At 38.1% G+C, this 4,806-nt stretch overlaps 1 protein-coding gene across 1 annotated transcript in view; it reads left to right on the top strand.

The window, feature by feature from the left end:
• The first annotated feature begins 1,732 nt into the window (after positions 1–1,732).
• mef2d (myocyte enhancer factor 2d) overlaps positions 1,733–4,806 on the top strand; it is a 64,444-nt gene continuing 61,370 nt past the window's right edge. The window contains exon 1 of the mRNA XM_016524627.1: positions 1,733–1,959. The gene's annotated coding sequence lies outside the window, so the exon portion shown is untranslated. The remainder of the gene's footprint in view (positions 1,960–4,806) is intronic.

The following is a 4,806-nucleotide window of genomic DNA, read 5'->3' on the forward strand; positions in this document are numbered from 1 at the left end:
GGAAATGAGAAGAGAATCCATCTGTAAAGTGTCATTTCCAGCTCTTCTCAGCTCTGAAAGCAGCTGTTTTGAAACACGTGTTTGAGCACGCAGGTACCGCAGCCTCATGATGACTATTAAACAATGAAACATCACCTGTGCTGAATATTAAACTAATTTAAAGTTTAACACCTTTTATAAAGTACACACTGATCCAGAATCACAATGCATAGCATAACGTTTTGTTATGCACACCAAAGATGAATAAGATGTAATATGACATCTTTTTCCTCGCTCATAACTGCTCCAAGATCAGAGGGCTTGTCTGAATCATCTCTGTCATTGCAGCTCCACTTTCATGATTGTTTTTGCCTGCAGTGAAGGTTTCGTGGCTGAATGGCATTCTGTTGAGTGCGCAGGCTGAGTGTAGGAAGCGAGTGATCTGAGAGAGGGCAACAGGGTGTCCATCTGTTTGTATAAATGCTCTTCCACAAAACCCCAGTGCATAAGCTCCTTACATAAGGAATAAAACAGAGTAATCTCTCTCCTCCACAGGTAGGCCTATATGCAATGGGCTACATTCCTGTTGCGTCTTTTAAGTAAATCCGTTTTTTTCTTTATAATTTAGTTAAAAGCAACACATTGTTTTTCATTTATTGATGACGTTTGCAACTCATCCGAGTGACTTATTAAATATGAAATAGCTGCTTTTGACTAAATTCAAAAACTAAACTAAACTAAAATGAAAGTAAACTTCAATAAAGACAATTTACACATTGCTCGATGATTTATGTGATAATCTCCTCAAGAGTATTTTGGTTGTATGTATTGCATCTCAAATAAAACGCAGACTTAAGGAGTTTTGTTTTCGAGTTCTGTGACTTTAAGTGGTCCTCCATCGCAGTGACGCACGCAGCTCTGATCCGAGTATATGTTGCAAGTGCATTCTCATTATTCAATCCTTTGAATAAGACTTCGGCCTTGTTTTTTTGTTCTCGTGTTATTTCAAAACCCGTGGCGCGGATTTCCAGATTGATCAATTAAACTGTTTCCGTTTCAGCTGCCTTCAAACTTACTGCACTCTGACATTTTCATTTTTCTCTGTCTGCATCACCACCATTCCCTCTGTAAACACTATATTCCTCCACGAAAAGTAGGGCTTTCCATGCTTTTATTGGCTTGAGCAAAAATGTCTCTCTCCTGGAACCACTAAATCAGCCAGGTCAAATACTGTATTTAATATTTTGACCAAAATAGGCTGTTCTTTATACTTAATATTTCCTCGTGGTTAAGCGACTTACGAATAAAAGACATGAATGCAATTCTACTTATGATTGATTGACGTATTATGTGCTTTGAAAAAATGTACTTGCTGACGTATCCTACTGAACCGTGCACATCTGATATGATAAATAATAAAAACGTTTTTATTATAGCGCACCAGTACAATACAACACCATGCTTGAAGGTTATTTTCAGGACATTTATATATTAAAAGTATTTCAAATATATAATGCAATTACGTGTAATTATTACATTCCAGTTCTCACATGTAAACACAGAGAGGAATTTTAGAGGATCTTTTCATTAAAGATGGGGAGGCGGATGAATACATAAACCGCTTCAGCGTGATCTCTTCCTATTGCACATTAGCCCCGCCCACAATTCTGCTTCCACGACCATACTTTAACTCGATTGGACGAAACACGCAAAACTCATCTCTGATTGGCCACATTATCTGTCAATCATAATGCATTGCCAGTCATGGTGGATAGGACACTTTGTACATGGAGGTTTTTGATTGTACTGGCTAAATAATAACCCTGAACAGGAGTTAAGGATTTCACATATTATTATTGATATCTTCTCGGTGTTTTTTATATTCTTGCCTGGTTTGATCTATATTACACTTCTTTCACGTATCGGGCCGTAAGAAACCTGGTGTTTATCGCACAGATGTGGATCTTGTAGCTGCTCCGGGTAAGTCGTTCGTCCAGTCTAGCTGAAGCTCTTACAGTGCCGAATTATTGCCGTCACCTCTCTGAATTTATTTGTAAAAATATCAAAATTAAGGCTCGTTCGCGTCAATGGGCAAACATACACTGGTTATTTGTTGTATGCGTCTTTTTATTGCATCAAAGGAGGAAGAGTCGCGACTGAAATCGAAGCTAGTGAGATAAGGAGGTTCAGACTAGACTTTTAATAACCAATTGGTGACAAGGGCATAAGATATAACCCATGGCAATTACGGTACTTTTTAAACAATTATATACCTTAAAGTTAGTGTATTATTATAAATCGTGACTTACTGGGCCGAACGCTGTTCATTGTTGTGGTGCTTCTGACGAGCTGTCAGATTTAGTCGCTGTCTTTGAAATGTCAACATGATTTTGATGCAGTCACACACATTTCGGCTCACTGCGTAGTGCGCTACAGGATAGCATGTGTTATGAGGTATAACATGTTATGTGTTAATTACTGATTCTGTGTATTTTGAGGGGTGTTTGTGTGGAGTAGTCTAAATTTTATAGCACTCAAGCCACTTACAAATCAAGTTTGGTTGATCCTGCTGACGGACTCTAAACAAAAGTTTGGTTTAACCTACGCAGTACTGCGACACCACCCGCTCTCTTTCTGTTATACAATAACAACGTGTGTTTTTGGTGTATTCGTACTCTTAAAAAGTTTATTTGTGAACATTTGCTGGCTCTAAAGTAAACTTGTGATGCCAAGGACGATGATGATCCCCCTTGCAAAGAAACCCTCTTCCTGAGATATAAATAAAAATAATATTTATGATATTATGAATACAAGTAACTGTTAAATTAAATAATTTGTCAAACAAAATAATTGCCTTTTATTGTAATAATAATTTTAGCAGTGTGCTAAAGCCAAAATAAATTGTTCAGTATTATTATAAAAATATTTCCTGTGCTTTGTTTTATTTTTTTCTATAAAATTAAAATTGTGTCATTAATAGGAATCAATAATGAAATATTCATTATTGACCTTATGATATAATGTCATATAATGGCAATTTTGGTACATATAACAACAATAATAATAATTTATTGCATTTTTTGGGTCATTGAAACGTTCCCATCTGGCCTCCTGGAGGTCCCCGGAGCCCAGTTTGGAAACCCCTGTCCTAAGGCATTCAGAGAAGAAATGTCATTTTAACAAGTTGTAAAAGTGTAACTTCAGTCTCTCATAAATATGTTAGTTTGAAGTTTCCACAGGCCGAATTGTAAGTGTGAAGCGTGTCTGTCCTAGATGCTTTGCTGTGTAGTGTGTGTGTGTACAAAGCTTTTGATTGGTGGCTTCAGAATTCCAGCTCTCATTATAGGCTGAATCTCATAATGAGCTGAATGTCTAGGTCATGCAGACAGGTACTGTGCTGTCGTGATTCCCAGCAGGGTGTCAGCTCAACCTCCAGAGACTCAATGCTGTTATGTCCTCCCACCCGGGGTACCAATAACAGTCAGAGAGAAAAGATTATTTCACGCGTTACAAACCTACCACTGCTGTTTTGAAATGCTTCAAAAAAGTTTTCAGAAAAATAACAAGCATCCAGCGAACAATCACGGTCGTTTTGTGAAAAGGCGCTGTTTGCTAATGAGAAGTTTGTTGCATGGAAATGATTAAGCGGATGCAGTTCAGAAAACGTTTTTGTTGTGATGGAACATGAAACCCATTTAAGCAGGTCAGGATGATGCAAAACATGACAGAACAAAAGTAGTGTTGTGTCTTCATCCTGATCATCTATAGTGATGTTTTCATCACCATGAAGTCAAAATAATGACTGTTCATCCTGGGTTTCTTATCTGGTTTTCCACATAAACAAATTTATGACCATGCTACCACTGTTTTTATTAGATGTCTATCTGGCTGTCTTGTATTTGATGTGTGTATTTTATTACATGTGCTCTCGCATGTGTCAAAGGTCCTCTGCTGCTTGTAAAGCAGGTCTTCACTTTGTTCTCATTGTGAAATTTGTGAAATATCCTCTGGTCACATGTTTAATCCATTTTTCGATGTCATTTCCACAATGTCTCTGGCCTTTAGTGTCTCCCTGAAAGTGTTTGACAAAAATGCTTGCTGTGGACTTTACCCAGACATCCAGCTGTGGTCCACAGTTTTTTATTTTTTTTGTCAAATACTGGTGAGTTTAAAGGAATAGCTCACATAAAATGTCTGTCATTTACTCCCCCTCATGTTGTTCCAAACCTTTATGACTTTCTTTCTTTTGTGGAATACAAATGAAGATACAAAAACAACACTGGACCCCATTGACTTTAACTGTATAGAGAAAAAAAAACACAACACTGGCACATCAAATGTATCGTCTTTGGTGTTATGAACATCATACAAGTTTGGAACGACATGAAAGAGTGTAAATGGTGACAGTTATTACAAAAACACTTTCTGCACTCAATAATCATTTTGTCCTTGATCAGTGGCATCTGAAATTGGCCAACATCTGATTGGAAACGAATCTACTTTAAGGTCATAGCACTGCTGATTAAATTATGTTTTATGGGGAGGAGCCTTCCCTGCCCTTTCCAATTCAAAATGGCCTCAGTGTCCTTATTGGCTGTGCGGTTGGTGGAGTAGGGCACGCTGAAGGGCAGAAGCTCCTCCGAGAGAGCACAGCCCTCCTTCCCCGTGTTAATCTCTCCTCCAGCAAGCTCTTAATTGAGCCGTCATCAGCTGATCTAGGGGTTAAACATCAATTAAGGTAATGAGCAGTGTGAAAAGAGACCACTGAAGATGAGGGCAACCCTTTTCTGCTGGAGATGAGATGAGATTGGCAGGGCTTTAGGGGTT

The sequence above is a fragment of the Sinocyclocheilus rhinocerous genome, unplaced genomic scaffold (assembly GCF_001515625.1).
Source record: "Sinocyclocheilus rhinocerous isolate Xijiao unplaced genomic scaffold, SAMN03320098_v1.1 scaffold1204, whole genome shotgun sequence".
Classification (NCBI taxonomy): Eukaryota; Metazoa; Chordata; class Actinopteri; order Cypriniformes; family Cyprinidae; genus Sinocyclocheilus; species Sinocyclocheilus rhinocerous.